This window comes from Mus caroli, unplaced genomic scaffold, assembly GCF_978045245.1.
Source record: "Mus caroli unplaced genomic scaffold, Mus_caroli_1 scaffold_9, whole genome shotgun sequence".
Taxonomy (NCBI): domain Eukaryota; kingdom Metazoa; phylum Chordata; class Mammalia; order Rodentia; family Muridae; genus Mus; species Mus caroli.
The window spans coordinates 38,375,656-38,399,788 of NW_028227264.1; the positions used below are offsets into that span (position 1 = coordinate 38,375,656).

Here is a 24,133-nt window from a genome sequence, read left to right on the forward strand (position 1 = left end):
TTGAAAACAAAATGTTTTGTATAGCTTTATGAAGAAGTGACCATTGTATGTGTTTCTAATGATACATGCGCATCATCTCTCCATGGATGTGTACACCATGTGCCACATGGAGGCCAAAAGAGGACATCAGATCCCTTGGGACCAGTGTTACAGATGGTTCTAAGCTGCAGTGTGGATGCTAGAAACCTGGGTTCTCTGGGAGAGCAACAAGTGCTCTTAACCACTGAGCCATCTCTTCAGGCCCTCCACAGCCTGTTTCCTGTAGTGTTTAATAGTATTCTATTATCTGGGTGTATCGTGGTTTGTTTCACTCACCTACAGAATAGCATCCTGGTTGTTTCCATCTCTGTCCAGTGTGAGGAAAGCTGCAGAAAGCATCAATATGCAGGGTGCTGTGTGGTGGTAAATTCCCAACTTGACCAAGAAACACAACTGCTAGATTATGCAAAAGTGTATTTCACTTCACTGCAAGCTGCCAAACTTCCTACTAAAGTGATTTTTACTTCAAAATCTCCCAGCATGTGAAGTTCCGGCTGCTCCAGTGGCCCAACATTTGCAGTGCTGAAGGTTTGGGCCATCCCAGAAAGCACACGGAACCACTCTGTCCAGTTTCTAATGATACATGTGCATTATTTCTTCATGTTTGCTTCCATGTGTAGCTCTACATGCTATAGTGTCTGTTAAGGTTTGCGTTTAGAAAGAACTTAAGAGTTGACATATTAAATCTACCTATGACCATGGGGAAATCTCTGCACTTATTTGGTTCTCTGATAGTGTTTATCAGTTTTCCTCATACAGATATTATATAAATTTTCATATATCTATACCTAAGTATTTCACTGCAGGTACTAATGGAAATGGAATTGTGCTTTTAACTTCAGATTCTTTATACTGGTCACATTTTTAAATCCTTGGGTCTCTGACTGACTCCTGTTACTAGAACACCAAAATGCCATTTTAATAGTGACATAATTGGTGATTTTACAGAAGAGATGGTTAAAAGCTATTCTTTTAGATGATGCCTTAATTAGGATTTTACTGCTGTGAAGACACACCATGACCAAGATAACTTTTATAAAGACAACATTTGATTGGGGCTGGCTTAGTGTTTCAGAGGTTCAGTCCATTATGGCAGTGTGCAGGCAGATGTGTGCTAGAGGAGCCAAGAGTTCTACATCTTGATCAGAAGGCAGCCAAGAGAAAACTGTCCTTTTTAGGCAGCCAAAGGCCAGTGTCATCAAAATTGGGCAGAGCCTGAGCATAGGAGAATCCCTCAAAGCCCACCTACACAGTGACACACTTCCTCCAGCAAGGCCACACCTCCTAATAGTGCCACTTCCCATAGGCCAAGCAAATACAAACCATACAAACAGGGTCTCCCAGTATTCTCTGGCTGGCCTAGAACTCACTATTATAGACCAGACTGACTGGGAATTCACAGAGATTCACCTGTCCCTGCTCCCAAGTCCTAGAACTTAGGGTATGCCCCATCACACCAGAAAGTCTGTTAAAAACCAGTGGTTTGGGGGCTGGAGTGATGGCTCAGTGGTTAGGAACACTGACTGTTCTACCTGAGGTTCTGAGTTCTATTCCCAGCAACCACATGGTGGCTCACAACCATCCATGAAAGGGATCTGATGCCCTCTTCTGGTGTGTCTGAAGAGAATTACAGTGTACTCATATACATAAAATAAATAACTCTTTTTTAAAAAAGAGTTTAAAAAACAAAACAATGGTTCTCACCTTCCTAATGCTATACAATTCCTCATGCTGTGGTGATCCCTGACCATAAAATTATTTTTGTTGCTACTTCATAACTGTAACTTTGCTACTGTTGTGAATTGTAATGTAAATGTCTAATATACAAATGGTCTTAGACAATCTCTGTGTTAAAGGATTATTCAACATCCCCCCAGGGAGTTGCAACCACAGGTTGGGAACCACTGGTTAAAACTAATGTTATAGGATAACTACATAATTTACAGTATCTTTATTACTCATCCAAATATAAGCATACTAAAACAAAAATATATTAGATAACTAAATTCCATCATCTTTTGACATTTTACTGATTTCAATTTAATATACTCTAATTTTATTTATTTTCTAATTTTGTTATAAAGGTTTTATTTATCAGGGAAAGCATAATTTCACTGATTTTGACTGTTTTGTGAATTGTTAAGAATTGAACCCAGGGCCTCATTCATGCTATTTAGGGCACTCCTACCACTAAGCTAAAATCCTAATCCAAACTGAAAATTTAAACATTTTAAAACTTTTTATTAATAGCTTTAAGAGCTTAGACAAAGGTATACAAATATCTCCTGGCATACTTTAAAGTCTCCACAGACATAAGGTATGAAAATATTTTAGATCTGGCTGGGTTGGCAAATGTTTTTCTTTGTAAAGATTTTATTTTGAATTATGTGTCTGTATGCATTTCTAGGGGGAGGGCGGTATATGCACGTGAGTTCAGGTGCCTGGAAACCAATGGTGTTGGAATTCCCTGGAGCAGAGTTACAGGCAGGTGTAGAATGCCCAGTGTGGGTGCTGGGAGCTCATCTCTCACACATACATGTATAGAAAACATTCATACATAATCAATGAGTCAATCAATCAATCAATCAATTTTAGTATTAAAAATGATGAACCATCATCCCTCCAGCCCCACAATGTTTTCTTGATAGTATATATGCATGTTTTCATACCTTCCTATACATATGCAGGTTGTATTTCACAGTGGAATGACAGAAAGCATGTCAAATGCCACATGATGAACCTGACAGGCACAAGGAACATCTTGCAAACCTGCTGTGAGTGGGAAACAGGGGCCGTACACTCACTCTGCTTTCTATTGCCTTCCTTTCCTTTCCTTTCCTTTCCTTTCCTTTCCTTTCCTTTCCTTTCCTTTCCTTTCCTTTCCTTTTCTTGTTTTGTTTCTGAAAAATCCTCCTGCCTCAACTCCCATGGGCTGAGGTTTTCGAGGCGTGAACCTGCGACTAAGTCTGGCAGGAACACTCATTTTGCTTACATGTGGCTTTTCAGAGATTTGAGGCAGGCCCTGTAATGTTCCTGGATTTCTTCCCTGAAGCAACTGGAGAGGGAGCGGAGAAGAATGAATTTCATTCCAATGTTAGATCGTAAAGAAAAGGAACAGAAAAGATATCCTCCAAACACCCCAAAGGGCCAAGCACACAGCCACTGCGTTTGCATATACAGATGTCATTAACTCTTTGTGGTAATCCTGCAAAACAATTATTAACTGGGAGGATAGGAGATGGTCACAACGACTAAATAATTCTCCAAATGGCTATGGAGCTAGTTAGTAGTAAAACAAGCATACAGTTCTCTGAAGACTCATTCATCAAATAAATCAAATGTATTAATTTATCAGTAGTAAAAGAATGATTGAGGGATTTAAAAAGAATTTTTCTCCAAGGCAAACCATCCTAATGAAGAAAACAAGTAATCAAAGGTCCACAGGCAGACAGCCCTGCGTGGGACATCGCTGCTACTCTCATAAAGGCAGCCAGCACAATTTCCTGAATTCTACACATATTTAGCAATGTATTACTTTCATTATTAGGAAAAAATACACCTGGCTTGTCTTATGGTTTACCATAAGGCAGGTGCTGTTTTACAAATATAAATCCTTTAATTCTTGGAATCGCCTTGGGAGGAGCCAGCACAACCAGATAGCCAGCATCTTTGCCTACGGAAACCAAGGTGCACAGAGAAAGTCACTTGCTCAAGACGTCACCACTGATAAACAACCCCGTCAGGATGCCAAGACAGCATCATCTAGATGGCGTTCTTTGTGCTTTTAGCTGCCTCGCATGCCTATCTGCTGTTTATTGCTGAGCTGGAACTGGAATGGCTTGGTGGAAACAGCACTGCACATGCAGACATGAGGATCTGCATTCACATCCTGCAAGTCCCTGTGAAAAGCCAAGTATGGCTACATGCACATCTGTAGACACAGCCGTGGACTGTGAGGAGCAGGAACAGGAGCGTGTCCTTGGAGACCCTGATTCAAGAAAATAAAGATATCCTCCTCTGGCCTCCACGTACAAGTGTAGGTGTGCAACCCCCAGGGCCCACAGACAGAATAGACAGTGCCATACCAAATGTGCATGTGCCTTTGTGTGACACATACACACGCACATACACACTTTTTTAAACTTAAAAAAAAAAGTAAAGACAATAACTTGGATAAAGGAAACTATCGTTGACAATACTGAATATAGGATTTCATTCTGAGGGTCATGTCGTAGAAGCATTTGAATACTTAATACAGTCAGATCTGTTGAAACTTTAAATCCACCCTTAGTTTAAAAAGTATTGATTTATTATATATAGGGTTATAACGTATAACCCTAAGTTAAATATAGAGTAACAGTTTTAGCACAAAAAATAGTATTTGTCAAGTATTTTGTTCTTACACCCTGATAAAATTATTAACCACAAAGCCATCAATAAGACTAAAACACTGACAATTCTGACGAACTGTGTGGTACTGCCCATTTGTTAAAATTTAACCACAGTTAAAACACTCTATGGGGGAAGCACTCTTCCCTGCTCTTCCTCTTCTCTGCCAGCTCCAACAGCTCGTTAGTCTCACATGAGCTCTCAATCACTGTATTTTTCCATTTCCCTCTGGCTTTCTTGGAAGCCTGACAGACTGTCTGGAAAGATGAACTTTCCAACGTCCAAATACATAGCTACTCCTTCCAAGGCCAGCTACAGAGATGTGGGCCGCCTGGTAAGCATCCTCCAAGCAATTATTAATGCCTTGTAGCCTTTGCATGGCCCAGTCTCTTCCTTTCTACTGGAGACTTCTTAACTCCAAAGTCTATTATCTTAAAAAATACTAAATGAGAAATGAGTGGATATCTTATAATAATTTGTAAATTATATGCACACAGACAAAACTGAACTGGAAACGAGTATTTAAAATGTCAGGGTGAATAATTTTCTTGATTTACAGACCTTTACTACTATTTAATAACAATGATAATAAAACTGAAGAGGTAAACACAGTCTGTCATTTTCACACACACACACACACACACACACACACACACACACACACACCAGCTACAATACACTTAGCTTGAAGAAAGAAAAGAACAGTTCTCAGCTCAGAAAACAGGCTTCTTTAAGGCTTCCCACTTCTGTGGCCTACAGATGACTCTTCAGAACATATGCCTATAATATGGGCTACAAAACTGACTTCTATATTTCTTTTATTTATTGACTTAAAAATACTTTTCTGGGACTAGAAAGATGGCTCTGTGGTTAAGAGCACTGATTATTCTTGCAGAGGTTCAGTTCCCAGCAAGCCTGGTATAAAACCATCCATAACTCCAGTTCCAGAGGGTCAAGCACCCTTTTCTAGCCATCATGGGTGTCACCCATGTATGTTGTATACTTATCATACATGTAGGCAAAGCACTCATACATAAAATAAAATATAAGTAATTCTTTAAAGTTTTCTATTTTATTTAGTGTGTGTGTGTGTGTGAGAGAGAGAGAGAGAGAGAGAGAGAGAGAGAGAGAGAGAGAGAGAGAGAGCATGGACATGGCATGGCATGGCAGACATGTGAAACTCAGAGGATGGATATCCAGGCAGTCCTCTACTTCTAGAAATCCCACTCAGTCCATTAAGCTTTCTTCTACCTGCTAACCCATCTCACCAGCCACCACTGTTTTAAGACAGACTCTCATGTCCCCGTGGAACCCAGGCCACAAACTCACTCTATAGCCCAGGATAACCCTGAACGCCTCATCTTCCTCCGTCTACCTCCAAAGTTCTGGGATGCAGGGCTGGAGAACCTGTGTGCCTGGCTTCTATTTCTTTAAATAAGCCAGCTGTTACTCCATCTGGCAAGCTTCTTTCTCCATAAGAAAGAGTACCATTTCTCCTTATCAGAACATTAAATAACCAACAAAAGTCACTGAACATATGATTATAAAGAAACAGTTAAGAACATAGTCTCTTGGATGATTAAACACGGTTTTGAAGGCTGCTATCACTCACCAACTGTCAGACCTAAGGAGATTAGCTTACCTCTCTATAATTCATTTTCTTTGCAGTTAAGACAGGAAAGGATGATAGAATAATGGGATATAAGACTTGAAACTAGTTCTTAGTAAGCACTCAATAAATATGTAATAATTATACATATCACTGCAAGGCCAATTGCAAGGATCAATTCCAATACCTAATCTTACAGGGTGATTCAAAAGAGCAGACTTCTGAGGAGCTAGAACCCTTGCAGAGAGAATTCAAGGGTGTCTCTGCCCATCCACCTTAGTGGGGATGGGGAAACTGAGAGTTTAAGACCTTGGAGCAAAGGCAGCAGCAGGGCAGCCCCGCCTACATTCCCCTGGTGATCAGGGAGAGGTGAGCATGGCCCAGCCACCACCCTGCAGCCACCAGCAGCCTTGAGCAACTGGAAGGAGCCATGGCCAACAGCATCCCCAGCTTTATGTATTCGGGGAGCTTGCTTTTCCCTTTCACTCCCCCACTACCTAATCCCTAGTTTGTAACCGAGGTTCAGATATTGTCTGTTTACACCTCTCTAGCCTAGGTCACTTTATACAGTTAGAACAGATTCCTTCACAGATAATAAGAGCTGTTATTTCATACATGACTGTTGAGAATACAAGAGAAGTACCACCCATTATCAAATTAGAACACAACGGGAGAAGCAGGAATCTGAGCCCTGTGCTAACTGCTGGCTCTAAATGACTTCAAGAAAAAAATGCCTGCTGCTTCCTTCACTGCTCCTGACCTAGGGTCTGCTCAACGTGAACACATAACTGCCTTGTTCAACTTGCTACATGTAGAAGGCGGCCCCTGCCTTCAAGCCCCACACCATCTGGTCTCCATAGCTCTTCACAGCAGACCACACTAACCATGATCCTGACCATCAGCCTCCACCTCTCCCTCAAAGCTTCATGTGGTCACTCCAGTCTCAGAGCAGTGTCACTCCTTGTGAAATGAGGTCTTAATTGACAACATCCTCCTCAAGCACTCTCCTACTTTACTCTTCTCAAAGGTAGTGCCACCCTATAAAATTCTTAGCAACTCAACTGCCATTTCTACCACAAAAATGTGATTCCATCAGAGCACAGCTTCCTGAACTGAAGTTTGAAATCTCTCAGGGATAACACAATTAAATGTAGAGGCTGCTAAAGGGAAAAGGGCAACAGGATAGGATCAACGCAATGATCAACTCAGAATCAATTGCTTACCAAATCCCAGGTGTTTTGGCAATGCTTAACATATTACTTGCAGCACTGATTCTGAGCACATGTGTGCACTTTGCACTGCACATGCATGTCACACGACTCCAGTGAATACAGTCTCAAACACCTCAGCTCAGACGTAAGATTACTGTGTGTTCCTGATGTCTAGCACAGAGGAGTTCTGAATTTTTGTTGAGTTAAATAAATAAAATGAGCACTATTTTACCAAATACATGTTGAGTGCCTAGTACATGCTTCCACTATTTTTATGTGTATGAGTGCTTGGCCTGCATGTATGTTTGCACACCACATACACACCCTGTGCTTGTGGAAGCCAGATGAAGACTGTCAGATCCCCTGGAACCAGACTTACAAATAGTTGTGAGCCACCACTGGAGTGCTGGACATCAAACCCTGGTTTTATGGAAGAGGACCCTGTACCATTTTGCAAGTACCTATTTCCACTATTTTAAACACACTTTATTCTTCACTACCATTTAAAGTGTCCAACGGTCCTAGAATTGGAGTGACAGCTCGACTGGTAAAGATAAGGTCAGGGCATGGTCGCAGGCGCCAATAATCTCAGCACTGGGGAAGCAGAAATTAAGCAGATCCATAGAGTCCACTGGGCAACCAGCCTTAAGTAATCAGAAAGCCCTAGGTTCCAAAGACAGACCTTTCTCAAAGATCAGGGTAGGGCGGGCTGCAGAGATGGCTCCGGGTTGCTTCCCAGCATAATTCCAGTTCCCGAGAGCCTGATGCATTCTTTTGTCCTCTGTGTGCAGCAGCCATGCACATGGTACACATTCGTTAAAAAATAAACAAGCTATAAGTCAGAAAGATGGCCCAGAAAGTAAAGGTGCTTGCACCAAGCCTTCAGTCCACAGTTCCCACACTGTGGGAGAACTGACTCTTCGGAGTTGTCTCCTGACCTTCACATATATGGATGCACACACACACACACACACACACACACAGAGAGAGAGAGAGAGAGAGAGAGAGAGAGAGAGAGAGAGAGAGAGAGAGAGAGAAGCTGAGAGACAGAGAGGGGAGAGCTTACTGTTACAATGTTACTATGGTAGTAATTGGTAGATCTGGGCTGGAGAGAGTAGTACATACCCATCACTCAAGAGGCAGAGCCAGGAGAATCAAGAGTTCAAGGTGAGCCTTAACTACATAGCAAGTTTGAGGCTTCCCTGTGCTCCATGAGACCCTGTGTCTCAAAAAAGTAAAACAGCACGAACAACTCGGTAGAGCTGGTCTTATAGTCTGACTCATATAACTCATATAAAATATAACAAGTATTCTTAACCACAGTGTTATACTACCTTCTAGTTTGTTTTATTCGTGTGATACAAAAACAGCCATGTCGTCTCACTCAACAGGTTTATTATGAGAAGCAAATATGTAAAAACAAATTGGAAAGTACTGTGTAGATGTATTACAACATCCTAAAATAGCCAGACTGCCTAGTATGAATCTAACTAGGTCAAGAAGAAATGTGGTAATCAACAAGATGATCTCATGCTTCATGTCTGGCACAGCTATCAGGAACAGCATGCATCTGACAGCCTGAGACACAGCCCAGCCGAAGTTAATGTGCCTTTCCACCTACCCTTCAGCTGCAACTACATAAGGCCAAAGTATAAGGAGCAGGCAGCCAATGGGTCAGCATCCACTAAAAAGAAGACCCTCCACTATAGTGCCCTCATTACCAGAGGTAGAGAGGCAGAGGTAGGAAGATCTCTATGAGTTTGAGGCCAGCCTAGTCTACATAGTAAATTCAGGACAGGCAGGGCTAAATTGCGAGACCCTGTAAGGAGAAGAAAGAGGAGGAGAAGGAAAAGGACTAGGAAGAGGGTGGGAACCACAAGCAAACACACATACATGAATGTGCATGCCCCACCCCCACACACACAGCTAGATATGGTGGGAGTGCGTGTCCGTTCCCAGAATTCAAGGCTGGGGAAAAAGGATTGAGAGCTTAAAGGCTTATCTAGGCTAAACAGCAAGGTATCTCCTCTCTCTCTCTCTCTCTCTCTCTCTCTCTCTCTCACACACACACACACACACACACACACACAAGAACTACTTACTGCTGGTAAAGTCAACCTCCCCTCTACAGCCTTATATTAGCCTGTTTGCTCCTCACTTATTATAGTCTTCAAGCTCGCAAATCCTTTATTCTAAGACTTTAATTCTTTTTCCTTTTTTCTTTTTATTTTATGTACATTGGTGTTTTGTCTGCATGTATGTCTGTGTCAGAGTGTCAGATCCTCTGAAATTGGAGTTACAGACAGGTGTGAGCAGCCATGCAGGTGCTGGGAACTGAACCTCGGACCTCTGGAAGAGCAGACAATGCTCTTAGCCACTGAGCCATCCCTCCAGCTTAAGACTTTAATTCTTAGAGAAATAGTTAAGTGGGTCTCAACTTCAAATCTAAAATGATGCACTAGCAATTTGAATATTGACCTTACGAGACGCATCTCAAACACATGAGCACACAGTGTAAGGCACAGCTGTGTCTGAGTAAAGCCACCACGGTCTCATGTTTCCCACTGCTGCGCCTGCCTTCTCTCCAAGTGCAATGTAATCACTGCATATCAGCATTCAGTACCGTAGAAGGAAGGCCTGTGTGAAACCAAAGATCTAGGCTTGTCTCCTAACTGTTCTAAAGATCTGTCTCATCTGGTGAATGTGAAGCACAGTATACAGAATATAATGACTTCAATACCAGAAAAGAGAAACTAGCATGGTAAAGTAGTGCACAGGCTTCCTTCCTTATAAAGCACGTGAGTCAGTCCCAACAAATACTCCGTATAAATTATAATTGCCTGCCCCTGAGGTACTGCAGATGTGGCTGCACTGCCACACGTGTGTCAGTAGGTGGCAGAGAGGAAAGAGGCTATGTCTACACAGTGTTCTGACTATGAATAGCTAAATGATCAGTTGCCTAGTACTCCCTGAGAAAAGGTGAGCCTGAGACAACCACCAGTCTGGTGCCAGTCAGGCCCAGAGTCTCCCAGGTCGAGAAGCAAGCCTAAGACCAGAAGAACCCTGCCTGGGACAGGCAGGAGTGAGCCCAAGACAGATCAGATGGACACTCAGGCACTCTGGGCAAGGAGTAAAACCAGATGAACACCAGACTGGTGCCATGGGGCCTAGACAAAGAAAGACCCAGCCTGAGATGGATACCAGTCCAGGGCTGTGCACGCCTGGAGGGCATATAATGATCAAGGTGACCCCTGCCCAGGAGCAAGTCAGTGGTGGAGAAATGGAAGAGAAGGAGAAACAGAAGGACAGGGGCACAACGAAGAGAAGGGGAACTGGAAACTCAAGGATAGTGAGAAACAGCCTGATGTGAGTAAGGTCCTGGCCCATGCTTCCACCGGGGCCATGTCTGAATTAATGGCTCTGCAGCAACAGGGGTCTGTTACCAAATACCAGGCAGATGTCCCTAGTCTGGGCTGCCACTCAAGGACAGGTTGATGTCAGAGGGCTGTGTAAAGCTGGCCCCACTCCTCACCTGGGAATTGTGGGAGAGTTGGCCTAGAAGCAGGAGAACAGGAGAGCTCACCCTACCTCTAGCCAGCTGCAGTACTCCAGAGAGCAGATCTCACATTGTAGGAGTTGCAGGCAAGCCTGCCCTGAGGATGTGAGCATGGGAGAGTTGGCCCTACCTTTTGTCTTCTCTAGTAGACAAAGGAGGGATAACCTCCCCGCCCCCTCACCTACAGCAGGTGGGAGACCTGGCCTAGGCCATGGAAGCAGGAGAGCTGGCCCTGTCCTTCCCTAGCTGCAGCACTCTGGAGAGTGGGCGCTACACCACTCCTGGGCAGCACTACAGAGCTGACCCTGGTGGCAGGTGACCATGGGAGAGCTGGCCCCACCACTTGTCTGCCCTGTGGTGACATGGGCAAGACAGATTCCCCTCCCATACATACACTGCTTGCCACCTTCGGCAGACAGAGAGCTGTCCTCGAGGTCATCAGAGTTAGAGAGCTGGCTGTCCCCCTCACCTGCTGCAGCAATCAGGAGAGCAAGCCCTGCATCTTGCCTGGGCAGCACAGTTGAACTAGTCCTGGTTGTAGGGGTTGCAGATGAGCCAGCCCAGAGAGTGTGAGCACAGGACAGCTAGCCTTGACTCTTGCCTGCTAGGTTGTAGCAGGGATGAGGGAGAGACAGGCTTCCCTCCCCTTCCCCTCCCTCTTCCCTCACCATCTATGGCAGATGGACAGTAGAAGAACAGGTCATGTCCCTCACTAGCTGCAATACTTGGGAGACTGAGACTTGCCCCTCATCTGGGCAGCAGGGTGGAGCTAGCCCTGGTTGCGGTGGTTGTTGGTGAGCCAGCCCCGAAGGTGTGAGAGTCAGCAAGCTGAACATCTCTTGATACCTCTCCAGCCCAGATCCAAAGCTTTGAATTGGCCCACCCGGACATGAACTGCTGGAGTACATGTTCTACAGATTCAATACTGCAGGATCTCCATGACACAGAGTAACAACAGGATATCCAAGAGGAGTCCCAGTGAGATTCCAGTATTGATAGATTAGCCAAAGCCAGAGGCCTCGAACCAGACCAACAAGTCATAGCCATGAACATCTGCAAGCAAAGAAGTGTGGGCAGAGGGAATATCTGTGGGACACACTGTGGTGTGCTGCAGCTTCCACAACAAGAGATTGCAAGGGTGGAAAGTAGGTCCAAGGTGGGGGAGGTGAGTGGGACTGGGGTGCAAGATATGAAATTCACAAGGAACCAATAAAAAGCTTAAAAAATGATAATTGACATTCAAGAATATGGAATGTTTTTAGCCACATAAATGTCACAGAAATTATACCTCCTTATTCTTAATGTCTAGAAAAAACTAACACTGAAGGGACCTTAAGGACACTGTTGTGAGATGTTTACAGAACAGCCTGTTGGTGAATGAACCAATCAAATGAGCTGCTCACTTACATATAATGTCACTTTGACTGTGGTCAAGGACAGAAGAAAGAGCTTCACATTAAAACACATTTCTTAACAGATTTCATGCATCAAAATGTCATTGGAACCAAAAAATAGATTTGCAGTTAAAATTAATTTTACTGATAAAATTTAGGATATTTTAATAAAAGTATTTCCTGATTAAAAACATTTCCTAACTATATTTTATCTTCCCTGACCGATTGTACTGAGGTCGAGGTATAACCATGATTAATGATATGCCATTTACCCACTAGCACCTGATGCAAAGTCTTACTAATGAACAGACACTGTACAGTGGACTGAACTTGAGCTCTGGTAGCTATTACTGGATGAAGGAGTAACAGTGGATAAGCAGAATTTATAAACATTTGTTTCTCCTTTAGAAAGTCTCTCAAGAATATGTTCTACTTTCACAATCTTAAGAGACGTACACTAAAGGCCATCTGAGAAGGTGCACTACTGTTCAAGAGACTGCAGCAAGAAGGCAATCAGCTGTGTGTGGCCAGCCTGGGCTACACAGCAAGCTAGCTAATAAAAAATAAAACTGGTCAGTGTAGAGTGCTTGCAGAAGCCCTGGGTTTGATCCCCAGCACCAGAAAGCTTACACTGCCAGGATCATCATTTCAAGTTTAAGCACAATTTGGCCTACACAGTGAGTTCTGGGACAGTCGGAGCTACACAGCAAAGCTCTGTCTCAAAAAAGCAAAATAAAATAATTTTTTAAGATTACACCAAAAATGATGGTTCCTTGTCATGTGGCACTGACTTCACAAAACAGAAGCACTCCGCAGTGCTGAAAACACAGAGCCTAGCCCTCCCCTAAAGTGTATTTACTTCTAGCCAACTAAAAGCCCTCTACACAGCAGGAGCCCCCCTGTCTGATATGACAAAGTCATCCTGATTTCAAGCTACTTCTTCGGGCTTTCGGAAAGTTGGCTTGCCCTACACCAGCCTCTTAGCAATCCCTGGAGGCAACACCAGGACCTGGCCCCCAGTTCTGCCTGTGCCGGCTGGTTTCCGTGCTCCTGACCCTCCAATCTGAGGCTTCCTGAAAGTCAGGAAAGGGTGAATTACAACGAGCATTGTCCTCATGTACCACCACACAAACCGACTCCTCTCTCTCTAGCATCAGCACTTCTTTAAGAAGGGCACTTAGGTTAGAAAGGATTGAGCACGGGCTCACAGAAGTAGGTGGTAAAGGAGAACAGAGACTTAGTTCCAGCACCCCAGAGGAACCACTGAGGCTCAGCCTCAGAGTCCTGCTGTCTCTTCAGCCCTTCAGCAGACCCTTATTGCATAGCAGCAGTGAACACAAAATCAGACAACTATAGCTAAGAGGCTCAGTAATAGGCCAAACAACAAGCAAAAAACTCTCAGCCAATGGGTTTCCCATAGTCGATCCTAACTAAATTACACCCTGAAGAAGGCAGCTGTTCCAGACCGAGACCTTTCTAAGGGAGCAAGTCTAGGGCTATGGTAACACATACTTCAGTGGATGCGAATTACACAAGTAAATAAATAATTGATCCAGAAAGCAATGAGAGGTTGGTAAGGAAAGGATTCTTTTACACAACGCTAGACTTCTTCCAGGTGTGGAAGGAGCCTTGCTGGGAGGATGACCACGCACAGTTACAAATGAGAGAACTGTTCTTGACAGAGAGGGCAGGAGAGAAAGAAGCAAGACCTCCATAAGCAAAGTTCCAATTGAACAAGGCAGCCAGCCATCAGTCTGACAGGATGGTGACAACAGAATGGGTGACACACATACACTGAGAATAAAAAACGCACAGGACGTAATAAGATCCAGATCACACTTGGCTCTGAGAGCAAGATGATCTTTCTACAATGAAAATTAATACTGCAGCATACGAGACAAGTGTAAAGACATTATACTGACAGGTGGGGTGACATGCACATCCAAATGGGATGGTTCTTAGCAAAGGGGGAAACGGAGAGGAAATACCAGCAGCAGTACCCAGTGATTACGCTTCGTATCTCTCTCCCAGGGTGAAAATTGGCAAGGGAGAGTAAACTCCATCTACCTGGAACTGCCTGAAACAGAAGCCACCAGTTCCCTGGGGAAGCAGGAAGCTGGAGCTGAGAGCTGAGCTGAGCTGAGCTGAGCTGAGCTGAGCTGAGCTGAGCTGAGCTGAGCTGAGCTGAGCTGAGCTGTGCCAAGCGTGGTAAGGACAGGAGCCCTCACCCCAACCATGCTTCAAAGGGCTGCACTAAGAGGATGGATCTCCTTGTACCCTGGCAGCTTCAGTGAACACCAAGCTGCTTTGAAAGTCAGGATTCCTCCCTTGACAGCCCACTATGGAGAAAGGAGTTCTCACTGACAGACCAAGCAGTTCTAAAGCTTCTGTCTGGGGGAAAAAAAGTCTGCGACGCAACCCTCCACAACCTGAATTCCTTTCAGAATAGCAGTCGCCCACTGGCTCCATGTCTGTTCTCTTATCACTCTGGCATGTGTTTGTTTATTTGAAGGAGGGATGGTGCCGGGGCAAGGTGAGGAAGTCAGAGGACAGCTTGCAAGAGTCAGTTCTCTCCTTCCACATGTGGGTTCTGGGAATTGAACTCTAGGTCATAAGGCTTGACAGCAGACACCTTTACTTGCTGAGCCGTCCCACCAGCCATCATCTTTGTATTTTGTAGAACTGGATATTTGACCCATGAGTGATAAGTGCTTTACCACTAAACTATATCCCTGGCTCTGGGTTCCATCTTTAAAATCCCAAAGATTATCTGTCTTTGACTATGTCGCCGCTGTCTTAGTTAGGGTTTCTATTGCTAGAATGAAAGACCATGACCAATAAGCAAGTTGGGAAATGAAGGGTTTATTTTTATTTGGTTTATACTTCCACATCACAGTTCACCATCAAAGGAAGTCAGGACAGGAACCCAAACAGGGCAGAAACCTGCAGGCAGGGGCGGATGCAGAGGCCATGGAACAGTGCTGCTTACTGGCTTGCTCAGCCTGCTTGCTTATAGAACCCAGGATCACCAGCCCAGAGATGGCATCACACCCACAGTGGGCTGGGCCCTCGCCCATCAATCACTAATTAAGAAAAGGCACTACAGGTTTGCCTACAGTCTGATCTTTGGAGGCATTTTATTAATTGAGGTGCTCTCCTCTCAGATGACTTTACAGCAGCTAAGGTGACTTTCCAAGGAATGCCAGGAAGTAATAGGGTTCAAGACATGTGAGGGCAGAAAAAACAAAACAAAACAAAACAAAAAAAAAAAAAAAACGCAAAAGGCTCTCAATGAGAGGGATGAGTCAAGGGGCCCCACTACACAGGAGGGCTTTGATGGTTAGTTTTAATTGTCCGCTTGACACAATCCAGAATCACCTGGGAAGGCCGTCCCACTAAAAAAGCCTTCTAGAGCAAAATTAACCTGTGGATATGCCTGTGGGGTGTTCTTCCTTGAGTTGAGTGGAGGACTCATCTGAATGTGGGTGGCACCTCTTCATGGGTTGGGTGCAAGAGTCAACTGAGCACTGGAAACACAACCATTGCCCTCAGCTCCTGACTACAGATATAATATGGCCAGCTCCCTCACGTTCCTGCTGCTGTGACTTCCCTGCTATGGTAAACCACAAGAAAAGCTTTTCCCTCTAAGTTGGTTTTGTCCAGGCATTTTATCACATCAATCAAAAAAGGCAGGGCAGTGGGCATAACAGAGTGGAGCATATGGTTACCCTTGGCACTCAGGAAACAGAGGCAGGCTGATCTCTGTGAGTTCCAGGTCATCCAGGTCTACAAAGTAAGTTCCAGAACAGTCAGAAATACATAGTGAGACCCTGTCCCAAAACAAAACAAAACAAAACAAAACAAGGTTCATAGACTCCCAAAGTTAAAAACCAAGAAGCCAAAAGTCACAAGAATAAGGAAAGAAACTCAGTTCTGGTCAGAAATTAATTCTAATGTCAAATGTTCACTTGAAAACAGAATGCTTAGGCTAAATCAGTGTTCTAGAAGAAAATACCACATATACTAGGAATATAGCATATGTGCAAGAAATACAGTGCATCTAGTGATATTACTCCCATGACCAAAACTTGCATGCAATCCACTTATCATATACTGGGCTTCACACATCTTCCCATCATGACCTAACTATGAAGGGAGTTTATGTATCTCTTTGAAACATTATCAACACAGTGGCCATCAATATTGTGCAGGGTCATGATTACTAAAAAAAGTTAATTATTAGCCTAAGTGCCACCATTTTCTTTTTTCTGTGCAGGCCAGTTTTATACGCCACTATAAAAACCTCTTAGATGCACAATCACTGAAATTACAGAATACATATTTGACAGCTCATTCACAGAATGCACCGGTGGCAAACCATTCAGCAGAAGAAAGCTCAGTCCTGCCAGAGTGACGGAAGGAGGTAGAGAGAACACCAAGCTTAGAGCCACCGACTTAGCTGTGTACTCCTTTGAATACAAGGTCGTTCTAAGATAAGTGCTGCTCCTCACTGGAGCTGGATGCCTCAGTACCACTGCTGTCCAAGAAGTCCACGCTCATGCAACCCTCAGCCTCCAGCCCGGGAACACCTCTGCATTCCATGGCAAGCAAGTATGCCAGGGAGCTGTAAGCCTCCACATTCAGACGTACTAAGTTCCTGAGCTGCTGTGAGTTCAGTGCTCAGAGCCTCTAGTCAGCTGCCCACCAAATGCACACACACACACTGCCAGTGGTGGAGATGGCCACTCACAGTCCGGAAGACCAGGAGATTCCATCATCCTTGTCACCAAGGCCACAGAGGAAGGTGGAAGGTATGTAGAGAGCACCAATCTCCTCATCACTCATCTCCTGGCTCATCACTCCATGTGGAAGCCTACAGCAGACCCAAGGTGGAAGCCAAGCCGCAGCAGCCAGACAGGAAAGACTTGGGTGTCATGGACCTAGAAGCCAACACAAGGAGTCCTTCCTAGGTGCAAGAGCAAGTGGTGTGTGACCTGAAGTACAAATCCACCAGACAAGGCTCTACTGCCCACAGGGCTTTATTATAAACCAAAATCTAATATAAAGAATTTTGTGCCAAGCAGTGGTGGCACACGCCTTTAATCCCAGCACTGGGGAGGCAGAGGCAGGTGGATTTCTGAGTTCGAGGCCAGCCTGGTCTACACAGTGAGCTCCAGGACAGCCAGGGCTACACAGAGAAACTCTGTCTCAAAAAAAAAAAAAAAAAAAACCAAGGTCAGTCTTCCACTAGCAGCCTTTGGATGAAGACATAGAACTCTCAGCTCCTCCTACGCCATGCCTGCCTGGATACTGCCATGCCAAGGTGGGAACCTTGATGATAATGGACTGAACCTCTGAACCTGTAAGCCAGCCCCAATTAAATGTTGTTTTTTTATAAGACTTGCCTTGGTCATGGTGTCTGTTCATAGCAGTAAAACCCTAACTAATACAGAAGTTGGTACTGGAAGTGGGGTATTGCTGTGATAGGTCTGACCATGCTTTTATTTGAAAGAATGTGGATTTTTGGACTTTGGATTTGGAACTCAGTGGAATGCTTTAAATGGGGCTTAATGGGTCATCCTAGTAGGAATATGGAAGACTTGTTTGCTGGGAGTAATTTGAGCTGTGTTGACCTGGCCCAAGAGATTTCAAAGGAGAAGAATTTCAGTATGTGGCATAAAGAGTGTTTTTGGTGTATTTTGGTGAAGAATGTGGCTACTTTTTACCCTTGTCTGAAAAGTCTGCCTGAGGCTAAGGTGAAGAGACTTGGATTAATTGCATTGACAAAGGAAGTTTCAAAAAAGCCCAGCAGAGACTTTGTTCTCTAGTTAAATCTCACAAAGAGAAGTTTGAACAAGCATAGCAAGCTTAGAAAGGCAAAATATAAAATATATGGTTCGAGTATTAAAGGCATACCAGGAAGTGAAATGGAGCAAAATCCTGTGTTCTAGGAAATAACAGATTAAGGGAGTGGGACCTTGGGGCAAGACCCTACCCAGCTGAATTTAGAACCAGGCATGGTGGTACACACCTTTAATCCCATGAGACAGGCATGCTGATCTCTGCATTCAAGGTCAATCTACAGAGCAAGAACCAGGATAGCGAAGCTTAGGCAGTGAAGGATTTAGAAAACATAAAGCTAGTGATAATGTAATAGTACAAGGGGATCGTGTTCTAGTTCCTGTAAGCAGCAGAACTCGGCAGCTTCAGCCATGTGGCTCTGGCTCTAGGGTTAAGAATGGAAGGAACTACTGGGACAATTGATGCTGGTTAGCTGGAGCTAAGACATTAGCAATGATTAAGAAGAGACTAGCATCACTGAGTTGAAATCTGGGAGTTGTTTTCTGGGAGCACAAAGAAGCTGTGTTCCAGAGATAGCCAAGGTTGTACCTCATGCTGCAGCTGAACTTGGTAATGTGTAAGAGTTACCCAGGTGGTACTGGTTTTGAAGGCATGAAGGTGTCATGAAGAACAGCTGAGGCTTGGCACTGTGAGAGGTCATGGAAGGCCATTGGAGAAGGTGTACCCTCAGCTGTAGTTGATGGCCCAGGACTGAAGGGGTCAGGCAAAGGATTTGAGGCTTGGCACCATGAAGAGAGCCTATGAGAGGCTATTGGTGAAGCCTTGTTGGAGTGGAACACCCCAGTGTATTAGAGATGTCAGTACCATGGGATTATCACCAAGAACAGCAGCCGTAGTGGAGTGGATCGACCTGAGCTTAGAGTGCTACAGAGGGCAGAGCTGGAGAAGTGATGCCAGCCCTTAGGAGGAATCCAAAAGATCAAGTAGAACCCAGACACTGAAACAAGACGCTGTAACATTGAAATTGCCTCAGAGACTCAAAGATGTTAAAGATGCCAGAGCCATGGGATACATGCTGAGGAAAGCTGCTAACAGGGAGTGGAACTAGCCCAGGAGAAAGCAGTTTGTTGCAGTCAACAAAGATGAAAAAGGAATGGAGATCTGAAGACTGCTTTGACATCAGCCATGGAGATGCAGAGTTTGGAGTTTGCCCAGCTGGTTTCCTGCCTTGCTTTGGAGTATACAGTTAATTAGTTGAGTGAATCTCAGAAGAGACCTTGAACTTTGGACTTTTAACATTATTGAGACTGCTATAGACTATGAGGACTTTGAAAGTTGGATTAAATGCATTTGCATTTATGCTATGTTTAAGTATGGCCCCCATAGCCTCATGTTTTTGAACAAGTCTATGAGGGCCAGGGAGTGGAATGTGATGGTTTGTATATTCTTGGACCAGGGAGTGGCACCATTTGGTGGTGTGGCCTTGTTGGAATAGGTGTGACCAGGTTGGACTAGGTGTGTCACTGTGGGTGTGGCTTAAGACTCTCACCCCAGTTGCCTGGAAGTCAGTCTTCCACTAGCAGCCTTTGGATGAAGACATAGAACTCTCAGCTCCTCCTACGCCATGCCTGCCTGGATACTGCCATGCTCCCACCTTGATGATAATGGACTGAACCTCTGAACCTGTAAGCCAGCCCCAATTAAATGTTGTATTTTATAAGAAAACAAAAAAACAAAAAAAGATTTTTGTCAGGTACAGTGGTGCATGCCTTTAATCCTGACTCTCAGGAGGCAAAGGCAAGTGAACCTGTCTGAGATGGAGGCCAGCCTGGTCTGCATAGTGAGTTCCAAACCAGACCCTATCTCAAACACAGAGTCAAGACGTTGGGGCAAGCAAGAAATTTCAGCGCCTGCCACGAAGCCTGATGACCAGAGTTCTGTCCCCAAGACCCACATGATAGAAGGAAAAAGTCCACCTCTGAAACCTGTAACTGCACACCCCAGTCACTGATACACCCTGACCCTGCCTGGGACACACAAGCAACAAACAGGTACTGTTTGTTAAGTGCTGAACTTAACCATCTCCCCAGCCCCTGCAGCTCCTTCTGAACAGGCTTGAGGAGAGCTCCCCTGTCAGAGGTGAGTGTCAGCTCAGCCGCTGAAATCTACCCTTCCCACGCCATATCTGAGATCTCCCCTCTTTAAGTGCTCTTTTAAACTAGAGTGCATAGATAACAAGACACTTGGCACGCCTTCCTCAGAGTGCCAAGGATGGCTGGCTTGGAGTGGGGTTCTGAGAAAAGGGATGTGTGGGAGCAGCAAAAACAAATGACTCGAAATCAAGCCGTGGATTGAAGCTGGCGCCCTAGGCTCAACTCAAGACAGTTTTCCAGCTCTCTGCATTCTCTGCTTTCTTTCTCTCTCTGGTCTACTTTCTCTGGAGCTCTCCAGACAGTTCTATGTTCTGCTCGAGACAGTTCTCCATGCAGTTCTCCCTTGCCATTCTGAAAAATTCTCTGGATAGCTCATCTCTTGCAGATCATAAAACCAGTCTTTTATTTTACATATCAATCCAGACATTTACTCCAGGTTTCTTTTTGATTATCCTAGGAATCAGGATCCGTGCCTCAGCCTCTTGACTCTTAGGAGACAACATGCACACACATTTCCTTTTAACACTGAAAAAGAATTCACAGACCTGCCTGCCTCTGTTAGGCACAGATGGTCAACTGGCTGGGTGGACTCTGTCCTGAAATTATCATGTCTACCACATCTGGGCCTGGACTGGCTGTGTCCCAGGTTCTTGAACTCAGAAATCAACCTGCCTTTGTATATCTGTCTGCCTTTGTATTTTTCTGACAAACCGGCTCATCTTTAGATTTGCGAAGGCCCTCATATTATTCATATTGCATCATTTTTTGCATAGTTGAGAAATTATGTATTTCTAGACTCATTTTTTATTACTAATCATTTTATTCATTTACATTTCAAATGATATCCCTCTTCCTGGCTTCCCTTCCACAAACTCCCCCTATTCCATTTCCCCTTTTCCCCCCTCCCCTTTGCCTCTATGAGGATGCTCCTCCACCTACTCACTCACTCCTGCTCCACTGTCCTAGCATTCCCCTACACTGGGGCATCAAACCTCCACAGGACCAAGGGCTTCCCCTCCCATTGATGTCAGACAAGGCCATCCTCTGCTGCCTCTGTATCTGGAGCCATGGATCCCTCCCTGTACACTCCTTGGTCATCTAGTCCCTGGGAGCTCTGGGTGGTCCAGTTAGTTGATATTGTTCTTCATATGGGGTTGCAATCCCCTTCAGCTCCTTTAGTTCTTCACCTAGCTATTCCATTTTGGTTCCTGGGCTCATTCTGAAGGGTGCCTGTGAGTATCTGCATCTGTATTGGTCAGGTGCTGGTAGAACCTCTCAAGGAACAGCCACTCCAGGCTCCTGTCAGCAAGCACTTCTTGGCATCAGCAATAGTGTCTGAGTTTGGTATCTGCAGATGGGATGAATCCCTAGGTGGGGTGGTCTCTGGATGGCCTTTCCTTCAGTCTCTGTTCCGTTTTTTTGTCCTTGTCTTTCTTTTGGATGGGAATAATTCTATGTTAAAAACTTTGAGATGGGTGGGTGCCCCATCCCTCAACTGGGGCCGTGCCTATCCATTGGAGGTAGTCTCTACAGGTTCTGTCTCCCCTTTGTTGGGTAGGGGTCCTGGGAGCCTCTCACTTCCCTGGAGTCTGGGACTTTCTAGTGGTCACCCCCAGTTTCCCATCCCCCACTGCTACACATTTCTATTCAATTTCCTGACCCTCTATACTTCTCTCCTGTCTCTTCCAATACCTGATCCTGCCTTAGAGTTCTTCACAGTCTTAAGGTCCGTCATAAATGTCCCAGCATTTACCATTTTGCTGAAACATTAGCCACACCTTTGCCTCCCAGAGTCCTGCTGTCTTTGATTATAATGAAGACATTAATGTTAACAGGGAAGATATCCTTGAAGGAGGAACATAAAATATGTACATTACTATACAAACAAGCCATCAACCAACACTCATAGAGGAACTCTTCCACTGGCCCTGTCCCAGGGGCAGGATCCATGTCATTCTATCCCCACAAAGGCCATGGCAGACCAGCGGCAGAGCCTGAATGAAAGCCATGGAGGACCAGCAGCAAAGCCTGCATGAAAGCTATACTTTGTATCTCTTCTTCCTATTACTTTTACTGAAACTAGAGTAGACCATCAAAAAAAGCCTTACAAGGCCATAAGTCTGAAAAATAAAACCCATAGGCAAACGTTTTACCTTTATAATAGACCTTTATTTTATTTTCTCACCTATAGTTAACTCTACTACACATAATCTCATGTGTTATATCTGGAGACCTGTTTGCACATGCCTTCTACTTATTTTTGATTGGCGTGGTAGTCTCTATTGGCTTAACTTTCTAATGGCACCTAATGGAAAGCAATTGGCTGTGCCCTCCTTTTCCTTTCTTCCCCTGTTGCAGTGCAGCAGAAGGGATGAGATTTGGAGCCTAAGACACAGTCACTCATGAGTCCCAGTACAGAAAGCTGGGCTAGTCAGTAGGGCAGCAAGGGCTGTGATTCTTGCAGCGTGTTGTCTTCTCTGAGTCTTTGTCAACTCGTCAGCTGCCACCTGGCTCTGGTGACACAGTGGCATCATCAACAGTGGGATGTTTAGGCTTTGACTCTCATAAATCAGCACTGAACCCACAATCAAAACAAGAAGTTTCGAGAAATGGTACGTCGTGTCCTCAGAGGGTTCAATTTCTATAAAAATGACAAGATTAGTTAAGATTCTACCATCTCAGGGTCAGACTTTGGCTCTGTTCCGGATGTTAATGGCATTATCGCAAACAAATAGCTTCAAAGCAAACACCCAAATATTGACTCAAGTAGACACAGTTCAAAAGCTTGGTTTATTTGGTAATGCAGATGAATAAGCCAATCACATTGCCTTTGATCCTCCCACTTTTTTTTTACCAATCCTCTTCAATATTCTAACTTCCCAGCAATTCTGTGAGGCCAACTCCCTTCTAAAGGACAAGATTAAATAGTCAGTGTGTGTTTTGCTAAATAAAGCAGTTCTGGCTTTAAAATGCTTTCATTTTAACTTCAAAGGGGTCACTGTTAGTTTTCCAGTACCCTCTACTCTACCAACTTACCAAATGCCATTTTCAAAAGGACAAATTCTAATTTATTTTTTAAAGGGCTGGCTCCCAAAAAAACTATATCTAGATCTAGATATATAGATATATATATACAAATAGTGAGAAGAGAAATCCTTCATCTCAATATACTTCTTTAATTTTTTCCATAGTCTCTTTATATGCACATTTTTAGAACTGTAGTCATGTGACATAGCCTGCTCTTTCACCATCTGCTGTTGTCATGACACTACATAGCAACTATTATCATTTACAGTTACAACACAGTACATAAAGTAGATCCTCGTTGATTTGAGCAGCTCTTTTTTTTTTTTTTTTTTTTGAAGGCATGTAAAGTGTTTTACTCTTTGAAGTAATAGAGTGGTGAACATCTTTAGCAGTCAGTCTTTTCTTCCTTACATTTCATTAAGTAAGACACCAGGAAGCAAGATTTCCGACCTAATGATGTGACGACAGTTGATATTTTAAAATAGATCCTGACAAGCATTCTAACTAATAGTAAGTACTATTAAGCCAGATGTGGTTGTTCCTTTCTGTACTCAGCACTTGGGAAACTGAGGCAGGGATAGTGATATGTCCTGAGACTAGCCTGAGCTACACAAGTTCCAGGCCAGCTAGGCTATAGAATAAGACCTATCTTTAAAACAATAACCAAGAGGCTAGAGAGATGAATCCACTGTTACAAGAACTTGCTGTTCTTCCGGAAGACCTGGGTTCAGTGTCCAGCACCCACATGGCAGCTGTACCTATAATTCCACTTCCTGGGGACCAAACATCCTCTTCTGGCCTCTACAAGCACTGCACTCATTTGGTGCACCCATACACATAAGATATAATGACAATAATTAAAAAACCATCAATTAAATACCTAAGTATGAAAGCTAGAACAATAGTATGACGCTATATGAAAGGTTCCTTTTCCATGTGGGTAAAAAGTAAGG

The 24,133-nt window shown here is 44.2% G+C and overlaps 1 protein-coding gene and 1 non-coding gene across 2 annotated transcripts in view; one reads left to right on the forward strand and one right to left on the reverse strand.

Annotated features, from left to right (window-relative positions):
* Slc16a10 (solute carrier family 16 member 10) overlaps nucleotides 1-24,133 on the reverse strand; it is a 101,252-nt gene that overhangs the window by 57,550 nt on the left and 19,569 nt on the right. The gene's annotated exons all lie outside the window — the stretch shown is intronic.
* LOC115032228 (small nucleolar RNA SNORA17) lies at nucleotides 10,088-10,215 on the forward strand. The gene has a single exon (XR_003837883.1). It is a non-coding gene; the product is annotated as a small nucleolar RNA SNORA17 (small nucleolar RNA).